At 48.0% G+C, this 10,572-nt stretch overlaps 1 pseudogene; it reads right to left on the reverse strand.

Moving 5' to 3' along the window:
• Window positions 1–755: 755 nt before the first annotated feature.
• On the reverse strand, window positions 756–1,105 carry LOC126498528 (40S ribosomal protein S20-like; annotated as a pseudogene).
• Window positions 1,106–10,572: the final 9,467 nt, after the last annotated feature.

The raw sequence follows: 10,572 nt of genomic DNA on the forward strand, positions 1-10,572 counted from the left end.
CAGGAAGCACAGAAAGACAGTATGGCTGGGTGTGCAGAGAGCAGGGGGTCTGTTGACATGAGGTGTTGGAGGGAACCAGCAGGCTGGTCACTCAAGAGCTTCAAGGCTCGGTGAGGTTTTTTAAGTTACACTCAGAAGTCACTGAGGGGTCAGTACTATGACATGAGTGTTGTTCACAGATACTGGTCAGGTACAGGGCATTCCCTTCTGTTCCTGTGCTGTGGGGTTCTCAGAATGAAGCCTGCCAATTGCCTTTCCTAATCGCTGAGCTAGTCACACGGTGTTTCCCCTTTGTCATGTTAATGTATTGATTAACTACTGACTGATTTTAGATTGAATGTTCCTGGGATAAAGTCTACTTCTCCATATCTTTTTATTTTTTAATTTTTTTAAAGATTTATTTATTTATTATGTATACAACATTCCTTCCGTGTATGCTTGCATGCCAGAAGATGGCACCAGATCTTATTATAGATGGTTGTGAGCCACCATGTGGTTGCTGGGAATTGAACTCAGGACCTCTGGAAGAACAATCAGTGCTCTTAACCTCTGAGCCATCTCTCCAGCCCCATATCTTTTTATTTTGTGTGTATAAGCGAAGTCTGATTTTTCGTCTCACGGTCACCCAGACCCAAATAATCGCACAAAAACTATATTAATTACAACATTGTTTGGCCAATGGCACAAGCGTATTCCTAGTTAACTCTTTTTTTTTTTTAAACAACCAATTAAGTCAATTTATTAAAATAGTTGAGTTAGGCACCTGCAATGGTGACTTCAACCTCCAGGCGCTCAATACTGATGGACGTAATCTGCTTAACAATCTCGGAAGGGCTGTGCAAGTCAATGAGTCGCTTGTGGATTCTCATTTGAAAACCATCCCACGTCTTGGAACCTTCACCACAAGGTGTTTTTCTTGTAGTGATCCTCAGTGTTTTGGTAGGCATGAGCACCAGCCTCTTCACTTTCAAGTTCTTCTCCTTGGCGCCTCTGATCAGGTCAGCACACACCTTCTCCAGCGACTTCACATTGCGGCTGGTGAGCATGATCCGGATCCGGTGGATTGCCACCTCGGGGGCATCTTCCCAGTGTCTCTGAAGGCCATGGCTGCGGTGTGGGCTTCCTGACCAATTTGTTCCTCAGTGGGGAGCCAACAGCTGTGAATCTGGATGGGAGCAGGCCCAGCAGAGCTCCGCGGCTCACACCACCACACCTCAGAAAGGTCCTAGCTAAATGTCTTAAATTAACCCATTTCTATTAATCTGTGTATCACCATGAGACCGTGTTTCACAGGTAAGGTTCTGACATCTTTCTCTTTTGGCAGCTACATGACGTCTGCCTGACTCTGCCTTCTTTCTCTCTGTGTCTTTGTTTGGATTTCCCACCTAGCTAAATTCTGCCCTGCCATATCCAAAGCAGCTTCTTTATTAACCAATGGCAATAAAACATATTTATAGCTTACAGAAGTGAATCCCTTATCATGTGTGGGTGTGTGTTTTATGCCTGTTTACACGTGTGTGTGAGTGTGCATGTGTATGTGCAGGTAGGTATTCATGCATACGTGGAAGCCGAAGGCTGATATTGGGTGTCTTCCTCTTTCACTCCACCGCCTTATTTAAAAACAACACCAACAGAAGTTGGTGCATTTGTTCGTTTGTTTGTTTAGTGTGTGAGTGTGTATGAGGTGGGGGGTATGCACGTGTACCATGATACATGTGTGGAAATCATAGGACAATTTGCAGGAGTCAGTTTTCTACCCTGAAAACTCATCCTTTGTGCAGCACGCCGCTCCCGCCAGCAGAAGAGACGACCGCAACAGGATTCTTCTCAGAACACACTTTATTGGAGCACTTACACTTGAGGTTGTAAAGAGGCAAAAGACCCCGTCCCCCTGAAGCAGAAGAATATATACGGTGCCAGACAAAGCCCTGACGTGTCATCCACCCAATGGCTCAGGCCAGAATGGAGTGATCGTGCTTAAATTATGGTTGGCCAGATTGGATGGCCAGATCGAAAGACTCCCCGCGTTGGGGGGGGGGGCTCGCGCGAGCATGTGCTGTGCGCGCGCATGCGCACAAGTTGTCTGTCAAGTTGCGCACAAGTTGTCAAGTTTGACGTGGAACAGCAAATGGCGCCCAGGCCCCGTGCCCCTGACATGACAGCGCCATGGTGCGCGCTACATCTCCGCGCGCTACATCTCCCCCTTTTATATTTTAAAGCAGAAACCCGATCTAGTCCGAGACCTCATGATGTCCCCAACGATCAAGGGTCAGGGTGCGCTGTGCGCGTCATGCTGTGTATCCTCTCATGTGCAATGGCAGCAAGGCCTATGAGGTGCAAGGACTACCAGCACGTTTTAAAAAATAGAGAGAATAGGATGTGCCTGTCCCAGTGCAATGTCTGTAACGACTTGGGGTGCAGAGGCCACATCCAGTTATAGGTCATGCTTGAGGCTAGACAGCCAGACCTGAGGGGAGATGCCATGTTCGAGGGCGGCAAGGGCCTGGACTATAATTGCTTTGTCCCGAGCTTGCCGTGCACGAAATCGGCGCAGAAGCCAAAGGCAGAGAAACACGCCAAGGCAACATATGGCACCGAATACGCCAACCCCCACCCACTCCTTAAAGAAAGAAAAAGCGGATTGCAGCCAATCAGTAAATTGTCCAAGGGTCATGGGCTGTATACGAGTATCATTCAAGGTAGCAATCTGCAACAGCTGGTCCTGGATCAGGTTCTCTGCTTCCTTGGACCAGTTGCCAGCAAGGAATTCGCCTAGGATCTTTGACTCATTTCTGGAATTATCAAAAGAAAGTGGGGTTATGCATACATGCTTTTTATACGAAATGCAACCTGTTTGAACCAAATCAGCCAAATCCTTTAACTGTTTATAATTTACCATCTCTTGAAATCTCTGCCCTGTGTTGGGATCCTGAAAGACGGGGAATGCAGTAGCCAATCGGCTCCATGTGCTAGGCTTAATAAAGGAAGCAGAAGTGGCAGGAGGTGCTGATGGGCCATTCCTCGTACCACTAGCTCTGGGTGAATCATATGGCGGGGGCTTAGCATACTCCGGACTATACCGCTCCCGTTCATATTGAGCTGCAGCTTCCTCCAGATCTTCCTCCTCCTCCTCCTCTACATCTAATGGGTCCTCATCCTCGGAGGACTCATCTATAGAAAAATTAGGAAATTCCTCCAAGAGTGGATACCGCGTATCCTCCAGCTCCCTGTCTTTCTCTGGAGCTTTCTTTTCCCTTTTCCGAGAGCTTTGGTCGCCCTCCCTTTTCCGAGAGCTTTGGTCGCCCTCCCTTTTCCGAGAGCTTTGGTCGCCCTCCCTTTTCCGAGAGCTTTGGTCGCCCTCCCTTTTCCGAGAGCTTTGGTCGCCCTCCCTTTTCCGAGAGCTTTGGTCGCCCTCCCTTTTCCGAGAGCTTTGGTCGCCCTCCCTTTTCCGAGAGCTTTGGTCGCCCTCCCTTTTCCGAGAGCTTTGGTCGCCCTCCCTTTTCCGAGAGCTTTGGTCGCCCTCCCTTTTCCGAGAGCTTTGGTCGCCCTCCCTTTTCCGAGAGCTTTGGTCGCCCTCCCTTTTCCGAGAGCTTTGGTCGCCCTCCCTTTTCCGAGAGCTTTGGTCGCCCTCCCTTTTCCGAGAGCTTTGGTCGCCCTCCCTTTTCCGAGAGCTTTGGTCGCCCTCCCTTTTCCGAGAGCTTTGGTCGCCCTCCCTTTTCCGAGAGCTTTGGTCGCCCTCCCTTTTCCGAGAGCTTTGGTCGCCCTCCCTTTTCCGAGAGCTTTGGTCGCCCTCCCTTTTCCGAGAGCTTTGGTCGCCCTCCCTTTTCCGAGAGCTTTGGTCGCCCTCCCTTTTCCGAGAGCTTTGGTCGCCCTCCCTTTTCCGAGAGCTTTGGTCGCCCTCCTTAGGCCTATGTTTTCTGCGTTCTCCTGTCTTTTCTTCCTTGGTATCTGGTTCTGACATACTATCCTGGTAGGCTGAAAGCGCCCTCCGACCTTCTTTTACTGCTTCGACACATTTCCCGTCCCGCAAACAGGCTCGTACCAGTTTCCATAACGGGCGAGTTCCCGGCCGAAGCTTACCCTCCGCCTTAGCCATCTCAAGGTCCCTACCTAGCTTGTTCCAACAAGGGAGATTGATGTCCCCCGAGCCTCCGAACCATGGTGCTACTCGATCCACATCCTCCAAAAACTTCCTTACGGTACCCTCTGAGATTTTTAGATCTCGGTCCCTAAGCAGCCTCTGGATAGGGCGTGAGAAAGGCGTCATGCCGGCTGGTCCAGACGCTACATTTCCCATGCTGTACATTTATTTACTGCCGGTCCCAGCAAATACACCCTTGACCGGTTCTATGACAGCTTGGGAAAAGGGCAGCGGACAAGCACCAAGATGACCATACCCCGAATAACAGGGGCTCCCAAAGCGGATTCACTCCTCCACTCAGCACGTCAGAAGTAATACTGACGGAGAACTCACCGGCGCCGCAGCTCTGTGCGTCTGAGTTCTGAATCCTCCCACTTCCGCAGGGGTCTCTGCCTGATGCCTTGATGGAAGTCCCGGGTTTCCGCACCACTTGCAGCACGCCGCTCCCGCCAGCAGAAGAGACGACCGCAACAGGATTCTTCTCAGAACACACTTTATTGGAGCACTTACACTTGAGGTTGTAGAGAGGCAAAAGACCCCGTCCCCGTGAAGCAGAAGAATATATACGGTGCCAGACAAAGCCCTGACGTGTCATCAACCCAATGGCTCAGGCCAGAATGGAGTGATCGTGCTTAAATTATGATTGGCCAGATTGGATGGCCAGATCGAAAGACTCCCCACGTTGGGGGGCTCACGCGCGCATGCACACAAGTTGTCTGTCAAGTTGCGCACAAGTTGTCAAGTTTGACGTGGAACAGCAAATGGCACCCAGGCTCCGTGCCCCTGACATGACAGCGCCATGGTGCGCGCTACATCTCCCCGCGCTACACCTTTGCAGCATGTACTGTAATTTGCTTTTTGATGTTGGTTGGATATCCGGGGGCGGGGGGAGGCATGAATTCTCAAAGTGTTAATTTGCGTTTTCTCGAAGGCTAAGGATGTTGAACCTTTTTAAAAGTGTTTCTCAACCATTTGTGTTTCATCTTTTGAGAAATCTCTGCTTAGTTCAGTACCCCCAGTTTTTTTAAATTGGGTTATTTTTTTTTTTGGATGTTCAGTTTTTTTAGTTCCTTATATATTTTAGATATTAACCATCTATCTAATGTGTAATTGGTAAAGATCTTTCCCCATTTTGTAGCCTGCCACTTTGCCCAAATGATGGTGTCCTTTGCCATACAAGATGCCATACATCTTGATGAGGTCCCATTTATTTTACTAAAATTTTTCATTTACTTATTTATTTTACAGCCTGGCCACAGTTTCCCCTCCCTCCTCTCCTCCTTCTCCCTTTCCCTGCCTCCCCTCTGTCTGTCCTCCAACATCCATTCCTCCTCCATTTCTGTAAATAACAGGCCAGGCCTCCCATGGATGTCAACAAACCTGGCACATCAAGTTGCGGCAGGACCAAGCTCTTCCCACTGCATCAAGACTGGGTGAGGCAACCCATCTTGGGGAGTAGATCCCCAAAAGTTAGCTCAAGCGCCAGGGACAGGTCCTGATCCCATTGCTAAGAGCCCCAAGTTACACAAATGTCACACACATACAGAGGCCCTAGGTCAGTTCCATGCAGACTCCCTCACTGTCAGTATCCAGGAGTTCCCCTGAGCCCAGGTCAGCTGTCTCTGTGCCCCCCCCCCAACTGTCCCCATCCGTCTCATACAATCCCTCTTCCCTCTCTTCAACAGGACTCCCAGAGCTCAGCCCAGTGCTTGGCTGTGGATCTCTGCATCTGTTTCCATCAGTTACTGAGTAAAGGCTCTCTGATGACAATTACTGTAGTCACCAATCCAATTACAAGAGATGTCCAGTTCAGGCACCATCTCCACTATTGCTAAGAGAGATCGCATTGATTAATTGTTGATCTTAGTGCCTGTGCTAATGGTGTTCTGTTCAGGAAGTCCTCTCCTGTGCCAGTGAGTTCCAGGTCACTTCCTACTTTCTCTTCTTTCAGGTTCAGTGTTTCCAGTTGGTTTATTTTTTTAATGAAAATATTAATTATATTTCTCTCTCCCTTCCTCCTTTCTTTTTTCCCTCCCTCCTCTCCTCCTCCTTCTGTCTCCTAGTGTGTCTTTGTCACTTCCTCTTCCCCAGGCCCCAGCCATCAAATCCTTTCTTTGAGAATAAGTAAGCCTAGAAGCAGAGGCCTCTTTGGGCATGCACTTTGCCTGCATGTATGTTTGTGTGAGGGTGTTGGGGCCACTGGAACTTGAGTTGCAGACTGGAGAGAGCTGCAATGTGGGTGCTGGGACTTGAACCTGGCTCCTCTGGAAGAGTAGTCAGTCCTTTTAACCACTGAGCCATCTCTCCAGATGCCATTTTGAAGTCCTTGTCTTGTGCTTCAACTATATTTCACTTCTCGGGGTCCACTGTAACGGGATTATTAGGTTCTAGAGGAGGCATATTGTCTTGGTTGTTCATATTTGTGTTCTTGTGCTGGTATTCAAGCATCTGGAGTTATGTTTGAGGGGTTTCTTGGTGTTGATATCTAGTCTTGTCTTTATTAGATGGGCGTCCTGTTCTTTGTTGCTGTCGGTCTCTCTGGATCCTAGATAAGTGTGGTGGCTGTGGGGTCCCCTAGGCTCTGTGAATTGATATCTTCTTCCATATCATCTGGAAAACTATGGGCTTGCTTTCTCTCTTTCTTTCTTTTTTTTGACAGAGTATGATCTCAAATGCACGTGTAGTCAGGAGCGGCCTTGAGGTGCTGGCGTATGCTCTGCTTGGACTCCCCATCACTGCAGCATCAGCAGGTGTATTCAGGAGGAAGCCAGGGAGGCAGCAGGACTCACTTTGCTGGCTTCCTTTTTGAGAGTCACAGGTTCTCACTGTTTACAAACAAATGTAGTTTCATACATTTCGTCCGGTTTGACGGTTGTTTTTGGTAGGAGGATGGTCACCATGCAGAACTTCCAATGCCGTATTTATGAAGCTTGTCTCTAATTTGCAGGAGAGTTAGGTTGTTCTGAATGATGGCAGAGCATGTAACTCTGCTCAGTTCTGCTTCTGCCACTGGTTCCGAGTCCCTGGGCATGCTGTCAGCTGTGATGTATGACAGCTGTCAGCTGTGATGTATGACATGACAGCAAGTGCCTCCCAGAGTCCCTCTAGCCAGCACATGCTACACTGTGTATAAAATGCTGAGGATGCCGTCTGAGATATAAGTCCTCAATGCTATCCTTACTATTACAACCAGCACGATAGTGAACAGTCTAATACATAATTTGTTTGCAATTTCTGTATGAATGTGTATTTGGAAACCCTGACTTATTGACTATAAGCCTTTTGGTTTGCTTTGTTTTGTGAGTTTTACTTATTACTGTGCACGCATGATGCGTGTGAGTGTGCATGCATGATGCGTGTGAGTGTGCATGCCATGCAAGCCGTGGATGTCCGAGCACAACTTTTAAAGTCAATTCTTTCCATTTGCCTTTATATGTTTTTATATTTTCTTAGGTTGAACTCAGTTTATATGCATATGGAACAAGTGCTTTACCCACTGGGAAGTTTTTCCAACCTTTGTGGTTGTTATTTTTTTGTCCATTTATTCCTGCCAGGCAAGGTCTCCTATAGCCTGGACTGGCCTTGAATTCACTATGCAGCCAAGAATGCCCCTGTCTCTACTTATCAAGTGTTGAGTTCCCAGGCACACATGACCACATCTGGACTGGTTCTGAGTCTCTTATCTTTCTTTCAGCCCTAGTGCATTTCATGAGACCCTACCTTATGAAAAATTCATGGTTTTGTGTTTTATGAGTTATGAATGATATCTGATAAGAAAATGTCTTCATGTTTTATTTACCAAGCTGACGTCATCACTCAGGAGCTGGAGAGCCCAAGGAAGGGTGATTGTGCACACATGCACGCATTCCGGGAAGAAATGGGGAGCATCCCATCAAGTGAGCTATCTCTAGGCCATGCGTATACAAAGCTGGAAACAATCAGCTTAGGACATGCTCCTGATGCTTTCATCACCAGGTCTGAGAGTGTGGACGTGTGCAATGGCGAGAACATTTGTGGAGTTTTATAAACTGTAGTAATCTGAGTAAGAACGGCCCCCAGAGGCTCATATATTTGAATGCTAAGTCACCAGAGAGTAGCACTACTTGAGGAGGATTAGGGGGTGTGGCCTTGCTGGAGCAGGTGAGCCTTGTTGGAAGAAGTGTGTTGTGTCACTGGGTGTGGGTTTGGAGGTTTTAAAAGTTTTCTCCCTCTGCCAGTCTTTGCTTTAGGATGTAAAGCTCTGAGCTTATTCCCTAGTGTCATATGTGCCACCAGGCTCCCTGTTGTGATGATAACAGACTAAGCCTCTGAAACCAAGCAAGTCCCCCAATCAAACGCTTTCTTCTGTTAAGAGTTTCCTTGGTCATGGTGTCTCTTCACAGCACTAGAACAGTGACCAAGACACAAATTCAAGGGAATGAGGCATGAAGCAGTCTTACACACAGCTTAACTGATGGGAGGGAGGAAGCATTTAGCAGGGAAGGAAGCACTCTACTGCAGGAAGAACGCTGCAGTCTGAGCCTCCCCAAGTGTGGATCATCCTCTATTGGCCAGAATCATTTGACCACGTACTGAAAAACAACAACAACAAATCCCATTCTATTCCATTCTTAAAAACAAAGTTTAGATGTCATAGCACCTGGGAAGAGGCTTCTTTGCCCAGGGCTCTATGTTTAGCCGTTCTAGATGAGGGGCAGTCAATAAGTTCATGTACACAGTATTAGCCCACAGACTGCTCTGACTGGTCGGCTATGAGACCAAAAGACTGTAATGGGAGACCTGTGCCTGTAAACCCCGGATGTAGTGTAATTAGCCTTTACTCCAGCACTCTGAGGCAGACCTCTGTGAGTTCCAGGAAACCAGAGCTACACAGTTAGACCCTTTCTTTAAAAATACAAAATGAACAAACAAACCAAAAAAACTACAAAAAGCTTTTATGACACCCAAAGCCCTCCAGATCAGTTCCGGGGAGCCACCTGAAGACCTGAAACCTGTTTGAAAGAGGCAAGGGTACAGGCTAGGAACAAAACGGTAGTCAAAGAAGCCAAAACAGCAAGACTCTCTGAACTGGGGGTGGGGTGGGAGGAGGGTCTTGTACCAAAAGCATACACTGAATCTGCTTTCTAGGAACTCCTTCAGAGAGGATCGGAAAGTCAGGAGTCGGCAGTGAATCCCAGACCCAGCTTCTCAGTTTTCCAGGGGTGACTCTAGCTCCTAGAACCTCCATCATCTTATCTCTAAAAGACAGGGTTCACTAGACCTGGCTCTTGGTATCTGTATAGCAATAGCAGGAAGACTGTCTAAATTCTTGTGATCTTTATCTCCACCAGACCTCTCTCAATCTCCTGCACTTCTATTACATAGGACAATGAAAAAAATCTGTCCTTGGCTGGGCAGTGGTGGTGCAGGCCTTTAATCCCAACACTTGAGAGGCAGAGGCAGGCGGTTCTCTGTGAGTCCAAGGCCAGCCTAGTCTACAAGAGCTAGTTCCAGGACAGGCCCCAAAGCTACAGAAAAACCATATTTAAAAAAAAAAAAAAAAAGAACCTGTCCTTGGTTCTGTCTTTGTGACGGAAGAGAGGCTTTGGGCCCTGCTCCTCAGCTGGACACTGTGTGACATGCTATCTGATAACTCTCCTACTTGATGTGCATCTGGAGAAACATTTAGCTAACTCCTACTTCCTGGGCCTGCAAGTTCCCAACCTTGACAGAAAACCAGATTCCCTACAGTGAATCTGAGCTTTCGAGGCTGCAGAGACTCAGTCGAGCATCCAGCTCTCTTCCTCCTGTGCTTGTCGGCTTTGTAAAGCATACAGTGCATTGATGGTCCAGTAGTTACGGTCCAGCAGTTATGGTACAACTCTGTCAAAGCGGCCCAGTGCCTGAGCACCCATGCCAGGCTATCCCAATGGTCTTTAGCAGTTCTATTAGTCAAACCAGACCTGACTCAAATTGGCATTGGGGCTCAATCTTTTACCTGAAGGGCAGACTTACGGAGAGTAGTTAGTGGTCACAAACGTCAACCTGGAATTAAGCATGTGATGGACATCATGAATACTGAGATTTCACTCAGGATCAACAGAGCCCCGGAGGCAATGGAGGATCTCCCCGGCCCCACTCAGCTTAGAGATGGGTATGCCATCTGTGTAGGAGGGGGAGGACGCAGAGGGCAATGGGACTTGATGCTTACAGACCTGTCTCTTTCTGGCTGGAAAGCACTGCACAACACATTCATGTGAGATTCCACATAGAACTCCCAAGTAGGCTACTCTGAGCACACTCATAAATTGTTCCGTGATGGGGGACGTGTTCTGAAACATGTGCCTTTAGGCAATCCCACCATAACCAGACCAAAGAACCAACATGATACAGTCTACCTCACAACTAGCCCGCGTTGTACATATGTGTATGTCTGCGGCATAGGCTGTCAC

This window comes from Alexandromys fortis, unplaced genomic scaffold (assembly GCF_014885135.2).
Source record: "Alexandromys fortis isolate MF-2015 unplaced genomic scaffold, M_Fortis_MF-2015_v1.1 scaffold_3, whole genome shotgun sequence".
NCBI lineage: Eukaryota > Metazoa > Chordata > Mammalia > Rodentia > Cricetidae > Alexandromys > Alexandromys fortis.